Here is an 11,137-nt window from a genome sequence, read left to right as displayed (position 1 = left end):
TCTGTGACAACACTGGAGCTATTGCCCTTGCCAAGGAGCCCAGGTTTCACAAGAAGACTAGGCACATCAAGCGTTACGGTAACCAAAGATCGCGAGCGGAAGCATTCCAATGAACGTGGATGACGGAGTCGTACTCGCCGTGATCCATATCACCGATGACCAAGTGCCGAACGGACGGCACCTCCGCGTTCAACACACGTACGGTGCAGCGACGTCTCCTCCTTCTTAATCCAGCAAGGGGGAAGGAGAGGTTGAAGGAGATCCAGCAGCACGACGGCGTGGTGGTGGATGTAGCGGGATGCCGGCAGGGCTTCGCCGAGCTTCTACGAGAGAGAGAGGTGTAGCAGGGGAGGAGGGAGGCGCCCAAGGTTGTAATGTTGCTGCCCTCCCTCCCCCCTTTATATAGGCCCCCTGGGAGGGGGGGCCGCCGGCCAAGATCCATCTGGAGGGGGGGGCGGCGGCCAAGGGGGGTGGCTTGCCCCCAAAGGCAAGTGGGGCGCCCCCCACCCTAGGGTTTCCAACCCTAGGCGCAGGGGGAAGGCCCATGGGGGGCGCCCAGCCCACTAGGGGCTGGTTCCCTTCCCACTTCAGCCCACGGGGCCCTCCGGGATAGGTGGCCCCACCCGGTGGAACCCGGGGACCCTTCCGGTAGTCCCGGTACAATACCGGTAACCCCTGAAACTTTCCCGGTGGCCGAAACTTGACTTCCTCTATATAATTCTTCACCTCCGGACCATTCCGGAACTCCTCGTGACGTCCGGGATCTCATCCGGGACTCCGAACAACTTTCGGGTTTCCGCATACTCATATCTCTACAACCCTAGCGTCACCGAACCTTAAGTGTGTAGACCCTACGGGTTCGGGAGACATGCAGACATGACCGAGACGCCTCTCCGGTCAATAACCAACAGCGGGATCTGGATACCCATGTTGGCTCCCACATGTTCTACGATGATCTCATCGGATGAACCACGATGTCGAGGATTCAATCAATCCCATATGCAATTCCCTTTGTCAATCGGTATGTTACTTGCCCGAGATTCGATCGTCGGTATCCCAATACCTTGTTCAATCTCGTTACCGGCAAGTCTCTTTACTCGTACCACAATGCATGATCCCGTGACTAACACCTTAGTCACATAGAGCTCATTATGATGATGCATTACCGAGTGGCCCAGAGATACCTCTCCGTTACACGGAGTGACAAATCCCAGTCTCGATCCGTGCCAACCCAACAGACACTTTCAGAGATACCCGTAGCGCACCTTTATAGTCAGGCAGTTACGTTGTGACGTTTGGCACACCTAAAGCACTCCTACGGTATCCGGGAGTTGCACGATCTCATGGTCTAAGGAAAAGATACTTGACATTGGAAAAGCTCTAGCAAACGAAACTACACGATCTTTTATGCTATGCTTAGGATTGGGTCTTGTCCATCACATCATTCTCCTAATGATGTGATCCCGTTATCAATGACATCCAATGTCCATAGTCAGGAAACCATGACTATCTGTTGATCAACGAGCTAGTCAACTAGAGGCTTACTAGGGACACGTTGTGGTCTATGTATTCACACATGTATTACGATTTTCGGATAACACAATTATAGCATGAACAATAGACAATTATCATGAACAAAGAAATATAATAATAACCATTTATTATTGCCTCTAGGGCATATTTCCAACAACCTACTAGTACCAATCCCGGACTTGGAGACAAGAATTGGATACAAGAGATGAACTAGGGTTTTGAGAGGAGATGGTGCTGGTGGAGATGTTGATGGAGATTGCCCTCTCCCAATGAGAGGAGCGTTGGTGATAACGATGGCAATGATTTCCCCCTCCCGGAGGGAAGTGTCCCCGGCAGAACAGCTCTACCGGAGCCCTAGATTGGTTCCGCCAAGGTTCCGCCTCGTGGCGGCGGAGTCTCGTCCCGAAAGGTTGCTTATGATTTTTCCCTTGACGAAAGAATTCATATAGCAGAAGATGGCCACCGGAGAGCCAACAGGGGAGGGGGCCCACGAGGCAGGGGGCGCGCCCCCCACCCTCGTGGCCAGGTGGGGCCCCCTCTGACATACTTCTTTCGCTCAATATTTTTTATTATTTCCAAAAATAACTTTCGTGGAGTTTCAGGACTTTTGGAGCTGTGCATAATAGGTCTCTAATATTTGCTCCTTTTCCAGCCCAGAATTCCAGCTGCCGACATTCTCCCTCCTTATGTAAACCTTGTAAAATAAGAGAGAATAGGCATAAGTATTGTGACATAACGTGTAATAACAGCCCATAATGCAATAAATATCGATATAAAAGCATGATGCAAAATGGACGTATCAGTATGAGAACAAAGTGTGGACTTTGGTGGATTTTCCCAATGATCGGCAAGCCATTGAGAATAAATGGATTTTCAAGAGGTAGACAGAGACTGATGGTAATATCACTATCTACAAAGCTCGACTTGTCACAGAAGTGTTTTTGACAAGTTCAAGGGGTTGACTACAATGAGACTTTCTCACCCGTAGCGATGCTCAAGTCCGTCCGAATCATGTTAGCAATTGTCGCATTTTATAATTATGAAATCTGGCAAATGGATGTCAAAAACTGCATTCCTTAATGGATATTAAAGAAGAGTTGTATATGATGCAACCAGAAGTTTTGTCGATCCTAAAGGTGCTAGAAAAGTGTGCAAGCTCCAGCGATCCATCTATGGACAGGTGCAAGCATCTCAGAGTTGGAATATACGCTTTGATGAGGTGATCAAAGCATATGGTTTTATACAGACTTATGGTGAAGCCTGTATTTACAAGAAAGTGAGTGGGAGCTCTGTAGCATTTCTGATATTATATGTGGACGACATATTATTGATTGGAAATGATATAGAATTTCTGAATAGCAAAAAAAATGATACCTGAATATGATTTTTTCAATGAAAGACCTCGTTGAAGCTACTAATATATTGGGCATCAAGATCTATAGGGATAGATCGAGACGCCTAATAGGACTTTCACAAAGCACATACCTTGACAAGATTTTGAAGAAGTTGAAAATGGATCAGTCCAAGAAAGGGTTCTTGCCTGTGTTGCAAGGTGTGAAGTTGAGTAAGACTCAAAACCCGACCACGACAGAAGATAGAGAAGAATGAAAGTCATTCCCTATGCCTCAGCCATAGGTTCTATAAAGTATGCCATGTTGTGTACCAAACCTGTTGTGTACCTTGCCATGAGTTTGGCAGTACAATAGTGATCTAGGAGTAGATCACTGGACGATGGTCACAATTATGCTTAGTTATCTAAGAGGACTAAGGAGATATTTCTCGATTATGGAGGTAATAAAGAGTTCATCGTAAAGGGTTACATCGATGCAAGCTTTGACGCCGATTCGGAAGACTCCGAGTCTCAATCTCGATACATATTGAAAGTGGGAGCAATTAGCTAGAGTAGCTCCATACAGAGCTTTGTAGACATAGAAATTTGCAAAAATACATACGGATCTGAATGTGACAGACACGTTGACTAAACTTCTCTCACAAGCGAAACATGATCAATCCTTAATACTCTTGGGTGTTAATCACATGGCGATGTGAACTAGATTATTGAATCTAGTAAACTCTTTGGGTGTTGGTCACATGGCGATGTGAACTATGGTCGTTAAATCACATGGTGATGTGAACTAGATTATTGACTCTAGTGCCACTGGTGCGCGTTGGTCCTAAACAAACGGTTTAAACCCCTTTCCGCTACGGCATTTGGAACCGTCACCAAGTGAGTGTGGGCGATAGGGGGTCCTTCCTACACGACCCAGAAACCGTTGGGGATATGCCCTCCTAGCACACACGTTCGGCAAAATGAGGTCGTGTGCGACCGACAAGCGCTCAAATACGGAAATACGTATAGTAGAGCTAAAAAATACAATTATACAGAGAAATTGTTTCCGGTCACAAGTACATCCCGCACAGTCAGTCCCCGCTAAACGTTTCCGTTCGTATGCACATTCCACACAGTCGCTCCAAGGAAAACGTTTCCGTTCACAGGTACATCACACACAAAATCATTTGCGTTATTGAATGTATCACACACGGTCCGTAGAAGAAACTGTGTGGCAAAGGCTGTCTATCACACACAGTTTTTATGTGGTAAACGTTTGCGCAAGGTGGCCTAACGCAAACAGTTTTCAAGAGAAAGTCGTGTGTGATTGTTCATTGATCCAACATGGTTTATTCCTAGAAACTGTGTGCGTTGCCTGAGGTCATCGCTCACGGTATTTTCTCAACAACCGTTTGCAATAGCAAAACCCAATTAGCAGGCAAATTTGCCATTAGCAGGCTAATTATCTGATTATTCATAATCCATTTATTAATCTAATTGACATTTCATATTAAGCACACAATATATTTAATTTCCATATTAAGGAAGCAGAATTTCATAATTGAAATACATCAGAGTACAACATGATATAGCTTCAGCACTCAGCTACCCCATTACACAACTGCACCAGCAGCAAGTTCCACATGCAACATGTAGAACCTTTTGAAATTAGCATCATAGACGGTATATAGACAAATGCATCTCATCTGGAAAACTGCTGAAGCGGAAGGCGAATATTGAGCCTTCATTCATGTTGAAAGTCTTTGCAACTTTAGGCCAGTGCCTGTGGATGATTAACCGTCCGTCCTTCGTCCTCTTCAGGAACACTTCAATATTGAGCCGTGGGTGTTGTATGAAAACCTTCCTCGCCTCTTGACCATAGAGGTGGTGTGAGAGGTAATCATCGGTGAACTGCTTTGGAAAGGCTTGAAAACAAGGATGTGCATAAATATCTTCTCTATATTGGAAATGGGGCAAAGGAATAAAAAAGGCAAGGTATAATAGTTAGTACCATCTTGTAGTGAACTGATGTCTTCTTCATTGTGCAGACAAAGATCTTGTTGTTTTTTGTCGCTAATTTCTTTATCCTAACAATCTTTCTGAGTTTCTTGATTTGATTGATATTCATGAACAACTCATTTCCCCATATGCAAAAAGTGTCGGACATTGGGTCAAAACCTCTAACAGCCGGACCTACATGTGCAAGACCAAATTATTAAAAACCTAAATATTAGAATGGTTCCTGCAATTGCACAATAATGTGCTATTAGACAATGGACCATGCACGTGCTAACCTCGATTGTAAACCTCAGTGCTTCCCATTGTTTCCCTGCAACACATATAAGGTAGTTAGTCATTAGGTTAAGTAAGGGTTCGCATGCTATCAGTAAAATATGTTGATGAAAAATAATCACATTGCAGATTCATCAGATTAATTGAAGCCATATGGAAAACCCATTTATCCAAACCAAGCATGATTAAGAACTAGGAAATATAGCACTTGTATATGTTTGTCATGTATTAAGTGCAGCCAAATTCGATTTATTCCTCACATGCACAACAATACAAAATTCTACCCATGACAATTGGACATCGCATTGCAGAATTGAACCAAGCAGTTAACTAAACACCACAACAAATGAACCAAACATTAACTGAGCACCACATTGGACAATATAATATACTCCTAATAGAAGATCAGATAGTTAACCAAACAGTTAACTACAGCCAATTGTATTTGTTTCTCATGTATTTACGACAGCCAAATTCATTTTATTCCTCACATGGTATACAATAACAGAATGCACCCACAATTTTGTAAAAATAAATTCGATTTATTTCTCACATGGAAGACAATACAAAATTGCAGCCTGAAGAATTGAACATCACATTTGCAGAATTGAAGCAAATAGTTAACTGAAGATGACAACTAATTAACAAAATAGTTAATAAGTGAGCAGCACACTGCACGACATATAGAACATATACACTAGAGCAACAGATTGCATGGTAAAATTAGATAGCACAATTCACTAGAATTTGTGAAGGAAAGGCAGGAGCAGCACACGCAATGGGTAAAGCGAGCATGCTTCTGGGGGTCGGCACGAATGGCAGCCATCACGACCTCATCCGCACGTGCGGCCGCAATTTGCTTCTCCGTTGCACCGGCGGTCGGGGCATATGGGATGTGGAAGGAGGAGGAGGATGGGGGTCGGGTGTGGATTACCTGCCTGGATAAAGGAGGCCGAGCAGCATGAAGGAGGGTCGCCGACAAGGAGGCGGCACTGCAAGCAAGGAGTGAAGGTTTTAACTTGGAAAGGAAGGCGGAAAGAGGGGAAATGTGGCTTTTGGTAAGGAGGAGGGGGCGGGGAGGTAGATATTTCCACGGAAGCCGATAATTTGGAATCGCTTCAGCGAAAAAACTGGCGCGCAAAGTGTCATCTGACACGGTCCCTTATTCAGAACTGTGTACGATATGTGGACATCGCAAACGATTCAGATAGCTTAACCCGTGTGTGATGAGTTTGAACGTCAAAAGTATTAGTTCGAATTTCCATGGTTACAGTGGTCATCCATGTCATTGCATAATTTGGGTACACAAAGGAGACTACAGCACACCCACACTTCTTAATCGAGCAAGTTCAGCAATTAAATAGAGCTAGCTGACCTAAACATTACTCTAAAAAATTAAAGACCGGCGCTCTTAATTAAACAAAACAAAGAGTACTACTACTGCTGGTGCTCGTCGATCTCCGCCGCCGCCGCCGCCTCCATGTCCAGCTCGCGCCCGACGGTCTCCTGGGGAAGGGGCTCCATGGCATCCAACGCACCATACTCGGCAAGCATCTCGCCATCCGCCATCTCTTTGGAAAAGGCCGCCATGAGCTGGGCATGGGTGAACACGATCTGGGCTTGGACGGGCACCGTCATCGCAAGGTATGCGGCAGACGAACAGACGGCTACTCGAACGCTCTCGGCGATTGCCAGCTCTTCGGCCGTGGGTTGCCGGCATGAATTTCAAACACCAGGGCACCATTGATTGCCGGCAAAACAATGAGATGCCTGGTTTTTAAATTCTAGTAAATCCAAAACTCGTCTGAAATTCATGAAACTTGGCATGCTATCATGGAGCGTCATCAACATGCCGTGGTACAAATTTTGTCCCATTTGGGGCAGGTTTGGGTATATGCTTCTCACAAACTGGAGCTTCTCACAAGAAGCATGATGGTTTTCGGTAGGGAACGTCCCACCTTTGGGGACGAAAACGATGTCCATTGCCTCTTATTGCTTTCAAAATTTTTCTCGTGTCAACATAGAACAACAGGAGTGTTGTGTGAATTTTTCTGATTTTTTGGGGTTCGTTTGGACATTTTTATGCATTAACTGAGTTTTCAATGCATTTATGTGCATAATTCATTTGAACTACATGAACATGCTCCAGTTCATATAAATTGGTCGAAAAATAAAATCTGTGTCCTTTGGTGCATGCTTAGGTCCCATGCAAGAAATGGGGACGAATTTCAAACACCAGGGCACCGTTGATTGCCGGTAAAACATTGAGATGCCTGGTTTTTAAATTATAGTAAATCCAAAACTCGTCTGAAATTCATGAAACTTGGCATGCTATCATGGAGCGGCATCAACATGCCGTGGTACAAAGTTTGTCCCATTTGGGGCAGGTTTGGGTATATGCTTCTCACAAACCGGAGCTTCTCACAACAAGCATGATGGTTTTCGGTAGGGAACGTCCCACCTTTGGGGACGAAACGATGTCCATTGCCTCTTATTGCTTTCAAATTTTTTTCTCGTGTCAACATAGAACAACAGGAGTGTTGTGTGAATTTTTGTGATTTTTCGGGGTTCATTTGGAGATTTTTATAAATTAACTGAGTTTTCAATGCATTTATGTGCATAATTCATTTGAACTACATGCACATGCTCCAGTGCATATAAATTGGTCGAAAAATAAAATCTGTATCCTTGGGTGCATGCTTAGGTCCCATGCAAGAAATGGGGATGAATTTCAAACACCAGGGCACCGTTGATTGCCGGTAAAACATTGAGATGCCTGGTTTTTAAATTATAGTAAATCCAAAACTCGTCTGAAATTCATGAAACTTGGCATGCTATCATGGAGCGGCATCAACATGCCGTGGTACAAAGTTTGTCCCATTTGGGGCAGGTTTGGGTATATGCTTCTCACAAACCGGAGCTTCTCACAACAAGCATGATGGTTTTCGGTAGGGAACGTCCCACCTTTGGGGACGAAACGATGTCCATTGCCTCTTATTGCTTTCAAATTTTTTCTCGTGTCAACATAGAACAACAGGAGTGTTGTGTGAATTTTTGTGATTTTTCGGGGTTCATTTGGAGTTTTTTATAAATTAACTGAGTTTTCAATGCATTTATGTGCATAATTCATTTGAACTACATGCACATGCTCCAGTGCATATAAATTGGTCGAAAAATAAAATCTGTGTCCTTGGGTGCATGCTTAGGTCCCATGCAAGAAATGGGGATGAATTTCAAACACCAGCGCACCGTTGATTGCCGGTAAAACATTGAGATGCCTCGTTTTTTAATTATAGTAAATCCAAAACTCGTCTGAAATTCATGAAACTTGGCATGCTATCATGGAGCGGCATCAACATACCGTGGTACAAAGTTTGTCCCATTTGGGGCAGGTTTGGGTATATGCTTCTCACAAACCGGAGCTTCTCACAACAAGCATGATGCTTTTCGGTAGGGAACGTCCCACCTTTGGGGACGAAACGATATCCATTGCCTCTTATTGCTTTCAACTTTTTTTCTCGTGTCAACATAGAACAACAGGAGTGTTGTGTGAATTTTTGTGATTTTTCGGGGTTTGTTTGGACATTTTTATGCATTGACTGAGTTTTCAATGCATTTATGCGCATAATTCAAATTTGAACTACATGCACATGCTCCACTGCATATAAATTGGTTGAAAAATCAAATATGTGTCCTTGGGTGCATGCTTAGGTCCCATGCAAGAAATGGGAATGAATTTCAAACACCAGGGCACCATTGATTGCCGGTAAAATATTGAGATGCCTGGTTTGTAAATTCTAGTAAATCCAAAATTTTGTTAACCATTCACGTGACACCACGTGTCTTGGTTTTAATTGTTGTAGGAGGTGCCGTGCGGACAGCTGCTTGACCTTGACTGAACGGGAGGCGTGCGAGCGCCGTCCGGTGGGCAGGCTGACCGAGAGGCGTGCAAGCTATCCTCGAGTGCGTGATACGTCTCCAACGTAACTATAATTTTTTATTGTTCCATTCTATTATATTATCTGTTTTGGATATTTAATGGGCTTTACTATGCACTTTTATATTATTTTTGGGACTAACCTATTAACCGAAGGCCCGGTGCAAATTGCAGTTTTTTTGCCTATTTCGGTGAATATCAAACGGAGTCCAAACGAAATGAAACCTTCGGGAGAGTTATTTTTGGAACAAACGCAATCCAGGAGACTTGGAGTGGAGGTCAAGAAAGAACTGAGGAGGCCACGAGGTAGGAGGGCGCGCCTAGGGGGTAGGCACACCCCCCTCCCTCATGGGCCCGTCGTGGCTCCACCGACCTACTTCTTTCGCCTATATATACTCATATACCCTGAAAACATCTGAGAGCACCACGAAAACCTATTTCCACCGCCGCAACCTTCTGTACCCGTTAGATCCCATCTTGGAGCCTTTTCCGGCGCTCCACCGGAGGGGGAATCGATCACGGAGAGCTTCTACATCAACACCATAGCCTCTTCGATGATGTGTGAGTAGTTTAGCACAGACCTTCGGGTCCATAGTTATTAGCTAGATGGCTTCTTCTCTCTCTTTGGATCTCAATACAAAGTTCTCCACGATTCTCTTGGAGATCTATTCGATGTAATTCTTTTTGCGGTGTGTTTGTCGAGATCCGATGAATTGTGGGTTTATGATCAATATTATCTATGAACAATATTTGAATCTTCTCTGAATTCTTTTATGCATGGTTTAATTATCTTTGCAAGTCTCTTCGAATTATCAGTTTAGTTTGGCCTACTAGATTGATCTTTCTTGTAATGGGAGAAGTGCTTAGCTTTGGGTTCAATCTTGCGGTGTCCTTTCCCAGTGACAGCAGGGGCAACAAGGCACGTATTGTATTGTTGCCATCGAGGATAAAAAGATGGGGTTTATATCATATTGCTTGAGTTTATCCCTCTACATCATGTCATCTTGCCTAATGCGTTACTCTGTTCTTATGAACTTAATACTCTAGATGCATGCTGGATAGCGGTCGATGTGTGGAGTAATAGTAGTAGATGCAGAATCGTTTCAGTCTACTTGTCGCGGACGTGATGCCTATATACATGATCATGCCTAGATATTCTCATAACTATGTGCTTTTCTATCAATTGCTCGACAGTAATTCATTCACCCACCGTAAATTATGCTATCTTGAGAGAAGCCACTAGTGAAACCTATGGCCCCCGGGTCTATCTTTCATCATATTATCTTCCTATCAATTCACTATTCCTTCCGTCTTTTATTTTGCAATTTTTACTTTCCAATCTATATCATAAAAATACCAAAAATATTTATCTTATTATCTCTATCAGATCTCACTTTTGCAAGTGGCCGTGAAGGGATTGACAACCCCTTTATCGCGTTGGTTGCAAGGTTCTTATTTGTTTGTGTAGGGAGGCGACTTGTGCATAACCTCCTACTGGATTGATACCTTGGTTCTCAAAACTGAGGGAAATACTTACGCTACTATGCTGCATCACCCTTTCCTCTTCAAGGGAAAACCAACGCAGTGCTCAAGAGGTAGCAAGAAGGATTTCTGGCACCATTGTCGGGGAGGCTTACACCAAGTCAAGTCAAGATTTGATCTCCCGCCAACGTGCGATTTCTGGCGCCGTTGCCGGGGAGGCTAACGTTAAGTCAAGACATACCAAGTACCCATCACAACTCTTATCCCTCGCATTACATTATTTTCCATTTGCCTCTCATTTTCCTCTCCCCCACTTCACCCTTGTCGTTTTAATTCGCCCTCTTTTCCGTTCGCCTTTTTGTTGCTTGCTTCTTGTGTGCTTGTGTGTTGGATTGTTTGTCACGATGGCTCAAGACAATACTAAATTGTGTGATTTTTCCAATACCAACAATAATGATTTTCTTAGCACCCGATTGCTCCTCTTACCGATGCTAAATCTTGTGAAATTAATGCTGCTTTGTTGAATCTTGTCATGAAAGATCAATTCTCTGGCCTTCCTAGTG

Source organism: Triticum aestivum, chromosome 5D (assembly GCF_018294505.1).
Source record: "Triticum aestivum cultivar Chinese Spring chromosome 5D, IWGSC CS RefSeq v2.1, whole genome shotgun sequence".
Taxonomy (NCBI): Eukaryota; Viridiplantae; Streptophyta; class Magnoliopsida; order Poales; family Poaceae; genus Triticum; species Triticum aestivum.
The sequence above is the reverse complement of the archived record's forward strand: the minus strand, read 5'-3'. Positions refer to the sequence as shown.